The 10,629-nt window shown below is 48.7% G+C and overlaps 1 protein-coding gene across 1 annotated transcript in view; it reads right to left on the reverse strand.

Moving 5' to 3' along the window:
- Positions 1-5,191, reverse strand: part of CTBP2 (C-terminal binding protein 2) — a 147,009-nt gene extending 141,818 nt beyond the window's left edge. Inside the window, exon 1 of the mRNA XM_074592892.1 lies at positions 4,907-5,191. The gene's annotated coding sequence lies outside the window, so the exon portion shown is untranslated. The remainder of the gene's footprint in view (positions 1-4,906) is intronic.
- Positions 5,192-10,629: the final 5,438 nt, after the last annotated feature.

A 10,629-nucleotide genomic window follows, 5' to 3' on the forward strand; every position in this document is an offset into this window, starting at 1 on the left:
GTGAAACACCCAAAACCACGACACTAAGGGGAATGAAGGCAGTGACACGTGCGCCACTATGGGGCATCCTCTGTGACACCACAGCTTCGATGTTTGGGAGAAACACCAGCGCTGCTCCACGCCATGCTTCTCCTCCTCACGCAGGACACGTAACGGCAGACCTCAGATCGGCCAAAGCAAACCTCGACCCACCAGCACTGACCTTGCAGACTTGCAGATGCAAACCTCTCCAACAGGCCACTCTGCTTCCATCCCACATTTTCCCCCCCTCTGACTATTCCAGCTGCACTTTTTTTAATAATCCCATGGAAATTACAAATAATATAACACATAATATAACTAACAAATCATTACGGAGCAAAAAACCGCCACTGCCCTTGCCAGCAGGACCACCAAGATCTTTCCATGCAACACCACTGCGTTCCCCCCTCACCAGACCACGTACAACAAACCCAACTGACCAAAGCGAACCCCAAAGCCCGTGCAACAGGATTGTCTCACAGTCTCAGCATATGAAGTTCATGTAGGGCATCAAATCTAGGAGAGATCGGAGCAAATTTGGACTTGAGCCCCTCTTGCCTCGAAGATAAATGTGATAAAATGCGATTTCTGTTTCTCAGCAGTCCGGTACCTCTTTTCCAAACAAGAAATCTTCACCTTTACTCTTTGCAATCTCACCACCACGCATGCCAAACGTGACATCCCGCCAGCATTACCACCTCAGAGGGGAGAAACAAAAAATAATTTAAAAACTCCAGCTGTTTATTCCTGTGAAAACAATTCCTGGTTCTTAACAAATCATCAGGGCTCCGGGTGCAAGAAAGGGGAGCGCGCACTCACAAAGCATCATCGGCCATTGTAGAACTAAATAAATAACAACTGATTCTTCTGTGCTCTGCTACCAAAACCTCCTGCTGACTTCACAGAAAGTGCTACCTGGTGCCTTCTTGCTGCTCTGTAAAATGCCAAAGATCCCGCTCTCCCCACCGCTATGGGGCTGAGCAGGAGGAGGAGGCACAGGGGGCATAACGAGAAGGTTTGGTTTCCATGCCCTCGCCGGGGCAAAGCACGGTCACGGCATTTTTCAGCCTTTCACCTAAACCTTATCTTTATTTTATTTACTCTGGCAGAGGAGGAGAACAGAAAAGCGAACGACGGGAACAGGGGAGAAGGAACGAGAGCTGGCCCAGGCACACATGGGCCAGACAAAGCGCATTTTGGACTGACATCTTCCAGCATCACCTACAGCGGTGAAGAAACACCGATTCCCGGCTGAAATGTTTGTGTTATCCCAGCCAAGAGTGAAACCAGCGGTGACTTGCCAAAACCTCCCCTCCAAGTTTCAGTCTTCTCTGGGAGCGGGACGAGGGGATTAACGTGTCCCTGGGCTTTGCTGCTGTCCTTCCAGCCCAACCACCACAGTCCCCACTCGCCTCTGAGCCCTGATGCCATTTCTGCTGTCAGAGCATATCACCTAAATACCCTTAGCACAAGAATAATTCTCATTTTAGAAGTTAAGTGGGCTGTGCAGAGGAAATAAAAGACATTTCAGGGCTTTATCCTTCTTAGGACAAAATTTTAATTCCTATTGGAGTGGGATAACAGGTATAAAAATTGCTAAGATCCATATCACATTTCCTTACTCTCGGTCATATCCCAAGAGCTGTGAGAGCAGCTCAGGGTGCTGTTCTCCAGCTCTGAGGAATAACCAAACATACAAAAAGGTGTGATTTCATTGAGGGGGGGAGCTGCAAACAGATCTGGGAAACCGCTGGGGGCACGGGGTGCCTGTACTCTGAAAAATCCCAAATTTCTAGGGCAGGTGTGATCACCCCCGTTTGAAGAGCTCCTCCCCAGCAGCTCCACTCTCCTTTAACTTACTACCACTAGAATATCAAGTAATGAAAGGAACACTCGCAAGATCTGATGTGAGGAGTAAATATGACACCTATCCGATTTTATGAGACAGCATCATCCACCAGATTTTAACAAAAACACTTGCAATTTGCCATTGCTGTGCTTAAGAGAAGCTTTTCCATTTCTTTAAAGCCACTTTCAATTCCCACTGCCAATAAACCGCACCAAAAAGGCAGAGAAAATTAACCTGCCTTTTCCAAAAGGTTGGGCAAACCCAGATTCAGGATTGTTTTTTTTTTTCCATTGAAGTAGAACGTACGTATTCTTACAAGAGCCAGCTGAAGTTTTATTTGAACTGCAGCCAGCCCGATGGATAAATCAACTTTCCCGGCCAAAGGTTTCAGTACGCGACTTCCAACTCCTGTCTGGGACCTCATGCACTGCGAGTTTTTCCCGATACGAGGATTATTATCGCCGGACCCCAGTGACAAGTCTCTGTGCTGAAATGACAGCATTAGAGAGGACAGCCTGTGCTGCAGTGTTTGCTGTGGGGAAATCCCTTTGAACATTTTCCACCTCGGAAAAGCACGAGGGGAAAAGGGCACAGCTTTGCCCTCGAAAAGAGGGTTGGGGGGGGGGGACAAGTCTCGGCGACCCCAAACAGGCTGGGCTAGGAAGAAAACTACCTTAAAACCAGGGGAAGCCAACGGCAAGAAAACATCATCTACAGTTCCTACGCTATAAAGTTGACAATAAAACTCTGGTCCGAGGAAGCATCTCTGTCTGAAATTCTAGGGGAAAAACGCAAAGGCCAATGTTCCCGTGCTCCGCATTTCAGAACACAGGAGCGGTTCACCGCTCCCACTGCACTACCTTGTTTTCTATTCAGTTTTAGAGATACTTGGTCATGACTTTTAAAGGGAAAGATGCTTTGCAAGAGTCTGATCAGGCGAGTAACCCCCAGATGCGCCCAGGTTCGCTAACGATGAAAGCCAACCTCTGTCCCCGCTCCCCGCTAATGACTAACAGGTGGGTCTCCCAAAGGCCTCCAAAAATAAAAAGCTCCTTTCTAAAAATACCACCCTGCCTTCACAACGCCAGATTTTCCAGGAAAAAAAAAAAATAACTTGATGATAGCTGACGTTTCCCAAACAATCGCTGGTAGAGGAACGGCAGGCTGCCCCTGCAGCACAAAGTTTTGCGAGGCAAAGAATACAAATCTTTGTTTAAGATTCGAGCCCCGTGGCCGAACCCATTCCCTCGGCCAGCTCCGGAGCTCCAGCACAAATCAGCTTTATGGTAATAACAGATTACAGAATACATCACCACAAATAATTTTTTTTTTTTTTTTTTTTTTTACACTACAGGATGCGTAATTGAAATGTCTGCGATTCAACAATCACCTTTGAATTCATAAATACCTCATAGTATTCTGAACACACTCTCCTATAATGAGACCGTCTTCAATTTTCCTTGGTAAAGAGACCTTTAAAGAATGCTAAAGCAGGTCGGCGCCCTTATGCACCGATGGAAACAGGAACAAAAGCATTTTGTCACCAGGCATCTCGTCTATCATTATTTTCTTCACTCTGCTTAAACAAACTGAAAAGTACGAGGCTTTTTTTTTTTTTCCTCCTCTCTCCTCCTCCCCTAAATATCTGCAATAACTGCAATTTCATTCCCGTTGGTAAGCCACCATCTGTATGAAAACAACGGTCCATTATACCTAACCGTCACCGGCTATCGTTTTTCCTGCTTCACTAATGTTTTTTAAAACACGGGATTAAAATGTCATACCATCCCTCACGTTCTAGGGAGCCGTGTGTATTCCTCTCCTCTGGTCACGGTATACTTAATCAAGTGTGAATGATTAAAGTACTTCAATTAGAGCTACGTACATTCATTGCAGGCAATTCAAAGGCGGCGGAGAAGTGTAGCTGAAAGAAGAAAATTACTTCGACTACTTTGAGATCTCCATCTCCCACTTTTTCCTCCTCCATGAGCCATGGGACCCGGCAAAGTACCAAGCGCTAAGCCCCAGCCAGGATTTACCTTAGGGGCACGTCCCTCGGCAGGACAAAAGGCTATTCTTTCCCCTCCAGCAAGTTGGGGGGGGGGGGGGGTGCGTGTGTGGGTTTTTTTTTTTTATATTTTTAATTTTTTGGGGGGTGGAAAAAAAACCCCTCAGAGCAGCACGCGGAAATCCGCGCACCTCCTCTCATTTTGCTTTCACGGAGGGTTTGAATTTTCCAAGTCGGGGGGGGGGGGGGGGGATAGAAAAATATATAAATATTGAGGGAATTTAGCATTTTGAGCTCATGGGGGGGGGGGGGGGGGGGGGGGTTTGAGGGAGGCGCGGTCCGCCCTGCGGACACCCAGCACCACGCAGGGTGGTTGGTTGTTTTTTTTTTTTTTTTGGGGGGGGGTGGGGGGGTGTTAAAAGCGGAGAGTTGCTAAGTGATGGAGGGGGAGAGGGCGGTTATTCAAGCCCGAAGAAAAGAATGGAAAAAATACCATTTTTTTAAAAAAAAAATTTAAAAAAAATAATTAAAAAAAATTTAAATAAGGTTTGTTTTTTTTTTAATAAATAACTAAACACCCCCACCCACAAAAAAAAAAAAAGACCCCAACCTGGCGGATCGCGGACGTCTGCTCCGCGTCCCCCGGTCGCCGCGTCCGCGGCGACCGGGGGACGCGGAGCAGGCGTCCGCGCCGCGTAACGTGGCTCCCCCTCGCCCAAACTTTCCTTGCCCCCCCGCCTCCCCTTCCCGTTAATCCACCGGCAGATGTTGTCGGCGGCACTAAGCACTAAGTAAACAATGCGCGGCCCGGCACAACAAAAGATTCCCCACTTCACCCCCCGCGCAACTTGCGCTTCCCTCCCACCATCAAACCTCCCCCCCGCCTTGTTTTTGTTTTTTTTTTTTTTTCTTTAACCCCCCCCCCCCCCCGACACCTCGTTTTTCCTTGTCCTCCGTGGAAAGCACACACACCCCCCCACACACACACCCCTCCGCGATACACACACACTTCCACGCCGCCCCCTTACCTGCTCCCGGCCGCCGCGGCTCGGCTCGGCTCGGCCCGGCCGCCGGCAGCCCCGCACCGCTCCTCAGCGCCGCATCCCTTTCCCCGCATCCACCGGGCTCTGCCTGACGGAGATCCACCTTAAAAACGCCACCCGCTCGCGCACACACACACACACACACACACAAAAAAAAAACCCCAACTTAATCCTTCCCCCCCCCCCCCCCCCCCCGCCTTCTTCTCCGCTCTCCTGCTCCGCCCGCCGCCGCGCCGGGAGCGGACGGGGGCAGCGGAGCCCCGCCGCGGCGGGCAGCAGCAGCGGGGAGGATGCTAATTGCAACTTGGGGGGGGGGGGGGGGGCGAGGAGGAGGATCGCTGGCTCTTTTTAATTTCCCCCCTCCTCTTCTTATTTTTTCCCCCTCTTTTTTTTTTTCCCCCTCTTTTTTTTTTCCTCTTTTTTTTTTTTTTTCTTTTTCTTTTTCAGAAAAAGGGAAAAGTGCCCGGGCGGCGCTGGGCGGAGCGGACGCTCCCCCTCTCCGCGCTGGGTGAGCGGAGGGAGAGGTAGGGGCTTTCGCTGCCTTTTTTTTTTTCTTTTTTCCTTTTTTTTTTTTTTTTTTTTTTTTTTTTTGGGCAATAGGCGGGGTCTCTCCTTGCAAACCAATGACACAAACCCACATGGACCAGCCTCGCCCCCTATAGATACTCTTCACTACAAATAGGCTCTCTCGGGGGATTAGTGGATCAGCTAAAGTACAAACAGACGCAGCGAGGAAGGGGGGGGGGGGAGCGGCAGGAGGCGCCGGGGGTTGGGGGGGGACACACGCGGGGAAGGGGCTCCGCGGGGCGCGGAAGGGGCTCCGCGGGGCGCGGCGCCTGTTGCGCTCGGCGGCGGCCCGGGGAGGGGATGGGAGGGAGGGGGACACCGGCGACCGCCTTTGTTCGGCCACCCGCGCTCAACGCGCCCGCCGGGGTTCCGCGCCCCCCCCGCACCCCAGCCCCGGGCCCTGCCCCACCCGCCGGCATCCACTCCCGGGAGGGGGGGATGCTCCGTACTGGGGTGCGGGGTTGGGGGGGGGACGACACCCAGCGCAGCCCCCCTGGGATGTGGTACCCAAGTCCGGCCTGCGCCTCTTTGTATCATCCCCGTCATCGCCGTCCGCTCGACTGGGCGATCGCTTCCATCCCGCCCCGCAATGCCGCGCCGAGGGTTTGAAATTGATGTTGTGAGGCCGGGGAATAAAGGCCACCAAGGCGTGCTGAGCCCCCGCCGCTGACATCTTAAAGACGGAGGGGCTGACACATCCATCCCCGCCGAGCCCCCAATTTGATGTGACTATCGGCTAATCACGCTGGGGCGTTGGGCTGAATGCGAGATAACGAGAGCGCGCTCCAACGTGCGCTTATTTGTATTTGTATTCCGCATTACCCCCATAGATTTGGGAATTAATGTTTTGACAGACGTTCTTCATCTGCTTATCACAAGAATGTGGGCAGGTGGTGATCCCATCTTTTTGTTGTATAATCATTGAGCCTTCTGCATTATACGTATCCCGCGCTTCTCAACCAGCCTGCGAAAAAGCACATTCCTTTTCTAGTCAAATAAAACCCTGGGACCAGATCAATTGTCCATCAAAATTAATAAGCGAGCCTCAGTTTTTGTGGGTGAAATTACACGGTGAGGAGCCTAAAGATCGTGATTCTTATAAACACGTATTAGACCCTCGCTGGGTGTTTACACCATGTCCATCATTTGTCCTCCCAGCACCTGCTGCCGCGAGCTGCTGCCTCTGTCCCATGGAAGTTGAAACCTCGCGTAGACTCCTCTCACCGGCATCCCCCGTGGTGTAGGTGCCCAGATGGCCACAGCCATGCCCACCCCACGACACCCACACTCTGCACACCCTGGGGTGCAGCCGGGCACCTCCAAGTAGGTTTTAGCAAAATTTAGCAGCTTTCAGCGGGAAGATGCATCTAATTCTGCACCCTTCCCTTTGGCAAAAAAGCCCCTCCGAAGAGAAACCCCCGCCTGCCTGCAGGAAACCTCGCCACGAAAATCACAGTCTCCGTATTACCAGGATTTCTTGGATTTCCATCATTAGCAACGCTGCTGACTGTCAAAATATTATGGGCTGCTCCTTAGCGCACGGAACTCGGGCCGCAATGAATAACAGCAATTCGCACCAAGCGGGGACTTGCCCATGGCGTTTCAGCGGTGATTTTTTTTTAAACCACGACCACCATCGCTCTTTGCTTCAGCCAATTTGCTTTGTGAAACATTATGTATGCAATGAATGGGGCCACGGGACAGGAAAACAGTAATTGCTTCTAATAAATAATGTTGGGTTCATGATATAAACAAAGTAAGTGACATACGTTAAGGCCAAAGACACAAATAATTATTTCATTACCGGAGCAATTAGATTACAGGTAAAGTAAAGGAGAAAGCTCTGAAACAAACATCTTCAAGTTTAGCAGGGGGCGATCCTCAGGCATGTGGATTTTTCTTCAAACTATTTGGATTGCGATCGAACATTCATCAAGTGTGAAATAGCCTTTGTAATTAGATGCTAGGAAAGAAGATACACAGTAGGTTCGGTGGGGGGCCTGAAACGATGGGTTTTTAACTTCAAATCACAGCTTTTAAAACTCCATTCGGCTGCTGCCCAACCTTGAACTCCTCCAGTATCTCACTGGTTTGTGCAAAATTCTGCACGTGCTCGGAGCGAGGCAATTCGGCTTCTCCCAGCTCGGGAGCAGCAGTTTTGGGGCAAGGAAAAGGCACCAGAGCCGAAGGAAGAGCATCGTCCTGCGGCCGTGGGGCAGACCTCTCTTCTGGCCTCTTTCCCCCGGATTATTTCTGTATTTCCTCCACTTTCTGGACAGATGTTTCAGGCATGAGGCTGTTATTTAAAAAGGCAGATTCCCCACATCTCCTCCTTCTCTAACTACATTTTAAAAGGCTGAGGCTCCCATCCTTAAGGAATAACTGAAGGTGGTTGTGCAAATAATCCCTAGATTAGTCCTAAAAACTTCGTTTAGGAGGGATACTTGCAAAGCAAAGCAAAATCAAACTGTTCCTCTCCCTCTGTTATATTTATTTTAACCTATTGGTAGCTATACTGAAAAGTTACTTGCGCTGTTTAGAAACCAAGCCCTCCCAGTATAATTTTTTTGTGAAATCAAATGAACTTTAAAAAAAATGCACTTCTTCTGAGTATTTCCAATATGGGAAGTGGGTGTTTGGGGTGCAAGGGTTGCGTAGCGCCCCTTTTCCCTGGCAGCCAGGGTTCCTCTCCCCTGCTGAAAACATGCTGCTCCCCGCTGCTGCTAATTAACTTCAGGACTCACTGTGCTCGTCCAGTGTCGCAGCTTAACTACTTACTAAAATACAGCAGAAAGTCTGTAGCCCCTGTGTCTGTAATAGTCATATTTGATTAATCTGTAATTATTTCTAGTAAGGGACTACATGCTTCTCTTGTGACTAGCTTGGTTTCTAGTAGCAGTGGATTCGGGAAAACGGTGACGTTCAAATACCTGACCAGCTGAAGGCACGTCACAGGAGGCACGCCGGCAACCCGGAGCACGAGCCCACCTTCCCTCTACACTCCAGCGACACGTCAGCCTGAGCGCAGCTCCTCCTGCTCCACCGGTACCTCCCAGCACCTTGGAAGGAATTAAAAAAAAATAAAAAAATAAAATTTACAATCTGGTTTTCTCGAAGAGGTTGATTTGCAGATGCAAATACGGGCCTCAATCCTGCAAAGACGATGCTCCTGGATGGCTTTTATGGAGTGTGAGGAGCCAGAGCGACTGAATGAATGCGTATGAATTTAAGCGCGTGCATCTCCCTCTGCGGATTCAGCGTGAGGATCCGTGGACTGGAATAGAGCAGTTCTTTTACTGCTCCAAGTGTTTGTGCCACTTGATTCCTCGGTGCTACGGAGGAACAGGCAGGCACAAATCCTGCCCAGATCCTTCCCAGCCAGAGACCAGGTCTGATCATTAGAAATGAAATTTGTATCTTGAGTAACGCCACATACTCAGCACCGCTGTCAATATCCCATTTATCTCTTACCAGTTTTTAAACATAGCTGCTTTTAAAATTACTATGTTGGCTAGTTTATAACGGATATTCATTAAAATAATAATCTGTGTTTAAGGTGCTCATGTTTTTTACAAACCGGTGGTAGCAAACATTCATTTTCTTCCAGTTCTGTTCATCTAGAAACTTAAGCCTAGAATTTGGTTTAACTGTCTGCAATATAGGTACAATAAGCAGGAACACGAATACATTAAGGAATTTCCCTTAAATATTTTTATGTGTGTAAATTTGGAGCCCGGCGAAATGAATCGGTTTATTTTACTGCATACTCTGCTTGTAATATTAGCACTCAAGTTTAACTTTAAAGTGCTACTGGGAGAAACGCATCCTTCATTTCGCCGCTGTAACTGATGCAAACCGGGGATGAATTTGTTCCAAAACATATTTGGCAAACTGTTCTGTAACTAAGCATTTTGAAGACAGGTTGTTTTTCTTATAGTTTTGATCTCACACCAGACGACACGGGGATACAGGCACCCGCGAGCACAATTACTTCTAGCAGTGAGTCAAAAATCCAACATTTGGTATCAATCCGGTCAAAGTAAATTCATTAAGAGGGTGGTTCAGATCACTTTTTGTGTAATTTAGCGGAAGGACGTCACCCAGCGGGAAGGATTGCACAGGTAGAAAAAACATTGCTCCTAAAGGCAGCGTATGATCTTTATTCGATCAGCAACTCCCCTATTTTAGGTTTAGTTTTAAGTAAGTATTTCATTACTGTAACATTATTTGTTCCAAGTTTAAAAGACTTTCACTCTAGACCTGGAGTTTGATACCACAACAGCACTTAGCTTAATATAAATGAAAAGGACTCTGCTTTAAGCTTTTAAAACTTCCATTCAGCTGCTGCCCAACCTTCAACGTTCCTGTCCGACCTGCTCTGGCAGGGGGTTGGACTGGATGATCTCCGAAGGTCCCTTCCAACCCCTCTAATTCTGTGATTCTGTGAGTTATGCTGCAAGTTCTCTGTGGGAACCCAGAGAAAGGGGGGTGAATGGTTTTGTCTTTTTTTGCTGGTTAAAAAGCATGGGGAATCGTGCTCGGCACAGAAAAAAACCCCAACAAACAAACAAAAAACAACCCAAAACATCAAGGCAGCTTTGACATCAGAGGTTGCCAGGAATAATGCTCAATAGTTTTTCTTCCCTGCTTCCATGGGAGTATTTTGAGTGGGTTTCGTACGGGAGATAGCCCTCATTTGTTGCCTTATACTGATGCTGCCTTGTTATGTGAGGTGCTGGGTCCCGCAGGCTCTGATCCCAAACTGACGTGGGTGGCTGTGTGTGCTCTATAGGGGCTCTCAGACCCCGAATTGTCTTCCTCTGTCCTGCCTGCCCTCTGCCCCCCGGAGATACAGAGCTACAAACCACCAGAAGACTTGCACATAGAATCACAGGATCGCCCAGGTTGGAAGAGACCTTCCGGATCATCAAGTCCAACCATCAACCTAACTCTGAGAAAAACCATCACTAAACTGCATCTCTAAGCACTGTCTACCCATCTTTTAAATACCTCCAGGGATGGTGCCTCAACCGCTTCCCTGGGCAGCCTGTTCCAATGCTTGATAACCCTTTCAGTGTAAAAATTTTTCCTAATATCCATCCTAAACCTCTCCTGGCACAACTTGAGGCTGTTTCCTCTTG

This window comes from Larus michahellis, chromosome 6, assembly GCF_964199755.1.
Source record: "Larus michahellis chromosome 6, bLarMic1.1, whole genome shotgun sequence".
NCBI lineage: Eukaryota > Metazoa > Chordata > Aves > Charadriiformes > Laridae > Larus > Larus michahellis.